This window comes from Macrobrachium rosenbergii, chromosome 11 (assembly GCF_040412425.1).
Source record: "Macrobrachium rosenbergii isolate ZJJX-2024 chromosome 11, ASM4041242v1, whole genome shotgun sequence".
Lineage (NCBI taxonomy): Eukaryota > Metazoa > Arthropoda > Malacostraca > Decapoda > Palaemonidae > Macrobrachium > Macrobrachium rosenbergii.
The window spans coordinates 42,255,617-42,263,116 of NC_089751.1; the positions used below are offsets into that span (position 1 = coordinate 42,255,617).

At 32.7% G+C, this 7,500-nt stretch overlaps 1 protein-coding gene across 1 annotated transcript in view; it reads right to left on the bottom strand.

Annotated features, from left to right (window-relative positions):
• LOC136843582 (uncharacterized) overlaps nucleotides 1-954 on the bottom strand; it is a 5,999-nt gene extending 5,045 nt beyond the window's left edge. The window contains exon 1 of the mRNA XM_067112087.1: nucleotides 859-954. The gene's annotated coding sequence lies outside the window, so the exon portion shown is untranslated. The remainder of the gene's footprint in view (nucleotides 1-858) is intronic.
• Between the last annotated feature and the right edge of the window lie 6,546 nt (nucleotides 955-7,500).

Here is a 7,500-nt window from a genome sequence, read left to right on the forward strand (position 1 = left end):
TGATAGTGAAATACAGAATTTGAATGAAGAACACATGTGAGTAGGTGGAATGAAGTTGACGAAGTATAAAAAGAAAGTCCCTATGAATATTGAAATTATGTTTGAAATGTAAAAAACAAATGAAAAAAATGATTTTATACACAGTAAACAATAAACCTTTTTCCCAGATTAACAGAGCGTTGAATAACCAAAGAGGATAAAACAAAATATCGAGAAAGAGCAGTAAGTCTTTGAAAGAGTGTAATAAAAAACAAAAACAAAAAGTTAGAGCAGTAAGTCTTTGAGAGAGAGTGTGTGTAATAAAAAAACACACACAAAAAATTCAGAAGCCAAAACAAACTTTTGTGAGTACTGTACAGTAAATAATGGGGAAACCTGGAAATAAAGTGATTAACGTATTTAAAGCATTTCTTTGTCCGTAAAGCGAAGCGCTGAAATGTAAGAGAAATTTTGGAAGGTCAAAATTTAGCCCTATCAGGTACATAAAACTGAAAGAGCACCTATAGGGAAGAGAAAATATACTTAACCAAACTAAATAGAAACGTTCATAATAGATGTGATGGTGGGAAGGATGTAGCATATTAATGACATAAATCTAAGGCCTTCTAACACAGTTTCATACTCATTGTTCGCGTATTTCTTGAAAATTTTTGGGGCATTTTAATGAACTAAATCACTGTACAATAGCTAAGCTTTTCAACACAATCATGTGAAAGGATGAAACAGTATTCGCTATACAATTACTCCTGCATATTAACTGTATGCAAATCTATATTTTCTCGCATATTATTCCAATATCTCATTTTCGTACTGTTTTATACTATAGGGAGTCTTTTCAAAACCAGTAACAAAACTGACCTCCGAAAGTCTTTGATCCTCCAAATCTTCTTGGTCACGTGGCAGTGGAATACCCAACACAGCGAGTCCTGTCACTACGGCAGCCTGTGACCAACAGATGTAGAATTCATATCAAAGCTGCTTCACAGTTCACGAGTCCTTGGGATGTCCTAAATGGGACAGGAAAGGGAAGCGTCGTACAGCGTAAACAAAAATAAGGATAGTCTATTATTGTTCACCAGGTATGAATGGATTTTGGGTATCCCTGCAAATAGAATACCGGACATCCTCGCGTCACGAGAGCTGTTCAAGAACGCCGAAAAAATCTGTGCCATTGTTTCCCGCTGACAATTAGTCCAGCTGGTATATGTAGAGTACTGCGCCTTTTGGGGACACGACATATATATCCTTATCAAATTATGTGATGCACCTTATATATAAATATAAATATATATATATATATATATATATATATATATATATATATATATATATATATATATATATATATATATATATATATATATATATATATATATACATATATATATGTATACATATATATATGTATATATACATATATATATATATATGAAATTTTTTATCACACGGTTATTTATATACAATCATGAAGCTACAAATATCGCTTAATATCAAATTCACGCCGGCAGTACCAATCCATTTATCACTTATAAATTCCCCTTCGGTGATAATTCCCGTCGGGGATATTCCCGAGGTAGCGTGAATTTGATATCAAAGTTTAGACATTTATATATATATATATATATATATATATATATATATATATATATATATATATATATATATATATATATATATATATATAATATATATATATATAAACACAGTAACCTATAGCACAAATATATATTATATATCACAAGGCAAATTTGAGTTTACTTCTACGCCGCAGCTGAAGACACGTCTATTTTTTAAAGGTTTATGTGACGTAAATCTTAATCATATTCAGAAAATCTTGTATGGTATGCATGCCATGCAGTGTCCTTGAATTAACGTTTCAAGGCGAGGGAAATGGAATGACAATCACCTTGCAATTGCACGATTAGTCTTTGTATTGCCGGCGGGAACAATGTAACAGCAATAACAAATAAAGATGAAAAGGAAAATTAGTAGACAGTAAAACCGAATGTAGAGAGATGAAATATAAAAAGAAATGGCCGTGGGCGATATTAGACCATTAAGGAAACAGCTCTGTGAGTGTTTTTTTTTTTTAACGTTGTCTGGTATCAGGTTTCTAGACCTTTCAACACCAGCAAAGGGTGGAGCATTTTGTAAATTAATAAAGAAATAAATTAATAAATAGGTAAAGAAGTAAACAAATAAATAGATAAACAAAAAATAAATAAATAATACACATACCGACGCCACTTGAAAAATGTTCCTAGATATTACAGCTAAAAAAAAAATTAGCATTCTGTTTAATTGTTGTATTTAGGCCTTGTTTCTGACGTAGACGGGATATCAGTTAGCATTGTGCAGTTTTCCCCATTGTTCACAAATCTCGGTCTACTGTAGAACACACTGGTTATTTACGTCAGCTAACAAAAAAAAGGACTTGAGGATACGGATGGAGCCTGATTTTACTAAAAAAAAAAAAAAAAGTGGCATTCATTATCTGATCAGAGGATTGCGTATTAACACGTATATAAAAAAAGCAAACAATCAATTGTATTCACCTTATATTTGGCGTACGAGCGAAATGATTTACAATTGGATAAGATACATATTCCCGCTTACGCATTTATGGTTTGCTTAATATTCATGTCACTAAGAAAATAAATTCAGCTTGTGTTCAACGTCAGTCAGCATTTTTATCATTTATTTCAGAAAAAAGTACACTTGCAGCAGATCTTTACTGTGAAATACCGGGATACTATGTAATATTTTTTATAGTATTTGTTGCTATTAATCTATGATTCATCTTGCCTTTAGTTTTGCTGTTCGACATGCCACCGGATGTGATATGAAGGATCGGTCATGGCCATGATGGATACTGTCTGGTAATTAGGTGACCTCATGGCCCAGCACTAAAAAATTGTTTCATGTGGTTTCTTTGCAGGCTTTAGGACCGTATAGATTATTCAAAGTATATTTTCAAAACCTGAGAAGTTCCAAGATGGTAAAGTTTTTATTTTTGTCACATAATTGAGTTTCAGGATAATACCAGTAAAAAGGAATGAGATTAAATATATGCGGCGTGAAGAGCCGTAACTAACTCAACAAATGAAATAAAAGAAAATTAAGAAGTAGACAGCAACATGTCAAAAACTATAAAACATGATTGAGAAGACTGATTGTCTGATATTCAATTAGTGCCAGTAGAATAAGGTATATGATTAATATATTAATCCTACTAATAAAGAAATGATAATGCATGCCCAATCGCAAACTAACCGCATATTCTTTAAATGGTCTATGTAAGTTACTTTTCCTTTTGTGTCATTATAAAGTGTTATATATTTGTAATGTGTCGTTCAATATAAAAGATAAGATAAAAATGACAAGTTGTAGTTAGGTAAATCAAATGTTTCTGTAGTGATCAATAGTAATTTTTTTTAACCTTTTAAAGCTTCCATGAATTGCCCTTCTTTTGTTATACAATTTATTGATGTTTTGTTCCATGCAAATCTAAGATATCCTGCTTTTCAGAGAATTCATAATTTATTGCCGCTTATGCCAGCCATTGCCCATTGAAGCGTATTACTGAGATATTTAACAATATGGTAAAACGAGGAACAGTTTCATTTGTCATACCAGTAATATCTTGTTTCATTTATTACACTTGTGATGATTAGTTTCATTCATTATGCGGGTAATTGTTTACATTTATGACAGGGGCTAAGACAATGGGTCCTTTCTACCTTTGTCTAACCATTTTACTCTACTGTATATGTAGGCTACCAACATCCCGGAAGCAGTTAAACTAAACAGGTACTGTACTCAGTGCCCATAATGTGTTTGATATATTGCAAGAACGATACATTAGCAAGGGTGTCTCGTTATTGCCGTCATTTTTAACGGCACATTTAATCTAATAATTAAATAAATAAATATATATAATATATATGTGTGTGTGTGTTTGCGCGTGTCCATTATTTTTTTACATACTTTACGATTTATGGCGATCAGTAACTAAGGAATACACGCAAGGACCAGTGCTGTGCGGCTATATATGAGTATGAGTATATCTACTTATGTAAAAACGCTCGTGATGAATATGTATGTTTGTGTATATATGCATATACAGTATACACACACATGTGTATATATATACATATATATATATATATATATATATATATATATATATATATATATATATATATATATATAGGGCAATAGTTAAATGACATGGTACACTTATGTAAATTAGGCCAATAAACGGCAGATGAGGCTTTTATGTATACGAAGCAGCACTAGTTGTATAGTTTTTTTTTTATCTTTCTGCTCCTGAAGTGCAACTGCTATCCTCTTCATTTTCCAAGAGGTAAATCCAGTTCTGGATTTAATGCTATTCAATCTGGCGTGGTAAATAAAAGACCAAAACTACCAGTTAATATGACAATATAAAGGCTTTAGTCTTCGTAATAATCCGGCGTTTCTATATTCAGTCATTTGTGGTGGCTACCAGTCTTTGTGTGTTGATATATATATATTTTTTTTATTTTTCCGATCTTCCCCTCGTCGTACAGATTTTGCAACAAGCAAACGACATGAACGATAAAAAGCATTGTTTTTCACTGATTATGTATTCTTTGTGTTTGACATTTCTGTGTAATAGCAGTGTGAATGCTGCCTTGAATTTTTCATTTAAATTGAATTTTTGAAAATTATTGTAATCAGACTTATCAACGCATTATTTATATACCGTGAAGACTTAGAATATATATATATATATTTGTGTGTGTACATATGTATGAAATTTGTGTATATTTTTATCCCCTACGGCCCAATACTGAATTGGATCTGTGTTGAACAAAAAGTGCTTTGAAAATTAGAATTTAGAAGTTCTTAAGGAATCTCTGAGCAGCAATCTTTTTTCCATCTCCTTCTCCAGATATAAATCAAAACTTAACTTCCTGTTAAAGCCAAAGACAGCTCCGAGTCGTAACGGAAAAGAATTCTTTAGAATTCCCGAGATTCCAAAAATTCCGTAAACGCCAAAACTTAAAAGTTTGTCGAAGGAATCTTTTTTTTTTTTCATATCTGAATATCCAGTCGTCTTTCATTTTCCAGGATCGAGGTAAAAATAGGAAAGCCATTTTTCGTTCGGCAACTGAATTCAGGAAACTCATTTCAGAATATATTAACACGAATTTGTTTCTGAAAATGACTTCGTTTGATATATATTTGAAAATGAAAATAAAAACTTCCATGTGAAGTGAAAGCGTATCGCCAGTGTTACGTAAGAGAATTAGTCAGGATTTTTCCTTTAATATCTTTCTAAGAGGAAGGCTTTTCTATGGAAGGGAAAATATATGACAATCTAAATTTTTCTGAATTATGAATAAAATCGTGAGACTTGGAATAATGTTTCCATTTTGTTTACACAACAGCACCAACGTTGTGAGAACATAATTCCTGTCATCAGACTCCAGTTTCTAACACTCTGAAAACACGATTACAATATGTAAAAAGTTAAAGGAATTATTCTAAAAGGTTTCGACAGATTGATGAGGAAACAAACTTGGAGATAAAGGTCAAATTAACAGGATCATTGGTATGAACTGCTACATAATCACTCAAATCCGAATGTAGAGTTAGGTGGAAATAAGTTTCGAAGTCCTTATTAGATGGTATATATTTATATATTTTTTCAAAATTAATCTGTTTCCCTCCTAATCCGGGTGATTCCAGAGAAAACCAACAAAGCAATTACTGACGCATTCATGCCCTAAGTGCTGAATCATGACTGAACTTCCTGTGTAAAAAAAAAAAAAAAAAATAAAAAATGCGCCTAAGTTTCTTCTGCGCTATCGAGTTTCTGTACAGCGTATAATGTTTTATGAAACTCTCAGTCACGGCTCATGAAATTCTCAGCCGCGTCCCATGAAACTTCCAGCCACGACCCGATGGTGGCCTGTGTTGTTGGCACCTATAGCGGTGCCAGACGCACGATCATGGCTAACTTTAACCTTTAAAAAAAATCAAAACTACCGAAGCTAGGGGGCTGCAATTTGGTCTGTTTGATGATTGGAGGGTGGATGATCAACGTACCAACTCACAACCCCTCTAACCTCATTGAAGTTTTTAAGACCTTAAGGCGGACAGAAAACTAAAAAAGGTAGTACAACATTTGCAGTTTCATAAGCTTCAACATCTGCACATACCAGACTATAAAATATTCTTCCATCGTACTTTTTTTCTTCACTTCTGTGGCTTTCATTCATCTAATAGGCGGGTCTACAGCTTCCTTTAGGAGTAGGCTCAGTTCATGTAGCTTAAGCCTTCAATTTTCCTTTTTTGTATCATTTAGTCCTTGAATAGATGTGGATACTAAGTTGCCTGCCTCGTCTCTCCTTGCAAGAAATAGCTGAAAAAGAGGTTTAGGACTACCCTGATCCTTACAATTTTCCTATTTACTTAATAATGAAATTAATAATTTTTTACACGCTGTAATAATTAATTGAATAATTTCAGATCTACTCTAATCATGAAAGTATTGGATTTTATATATACTGTAATAATTAACTTAATAATTTCAGATCTACTCCAATCATGAAAGTATTGAATGGTTTCAGACTGTCTTACTCCAAGGGTGAAAATGATTTCAGGCCTGTTTTAGCAACGGAATGAGTTCATTATTTCAGACCTAATCATGTCATGAAATTATTGAATTATCTCAGACCTGCACTAGAAATAAATTGCTTGAACTATTTTGAACTTACTTTGGTGATGAAGTACGTGAATTACATAAATAATGGAATGAAATGATATTTCGAGATATACTGTAATTATGAAATGATTGGATAACTTCCTACCCTCTCTAATAATGATATAACTTGCTCTCTTCACACCTGCTCCGGTAATGGAAGTCTTGGATTGTCTGAGACCTAATAATGATATAACTTGTTCTCTTCACACCTGCGCCGGTAATGGAAGTCTTGGATTGTCTGAGACATATTGTATCCGTGAGATTATCGAATAAGGTCGTACATGTACCAGTAATAAAACGTTTGAAAGATTACAGACATACTCTCATAATATAATGACTGAATTATTCCATATTTACTACAACAACAAAAAGACTGTAAGACTTCAAATGTACGAATTTGTTCTAAACATTATCTTTTGTGCTGAATTTTTGTCTGCATAAACAGTTCTTAAAACAAGCATTTTATACATGGAATTACTGAAATATACCTGTGTTTTGGGTATGTCTCTAAAACTCATTTAGAATACAGAGAAAAGAAAAAAAAAGTTCGTTAGAGGCGAGAAAACGCCAGAGACAAATTCGACTAACATCCGCTCTTTTGTGTATCTATTGAGACAGCTTAGCAGAGAGGAAAAACAAATAGGCGCCGTCGTTTAGTTTGATTTGTTCTTAGATTAAAACTAAACGGAGATTTCCTGAGGAAATCGGAATTCAATTTCCAGTTCAGGCATCTAAAAATGGGGAAA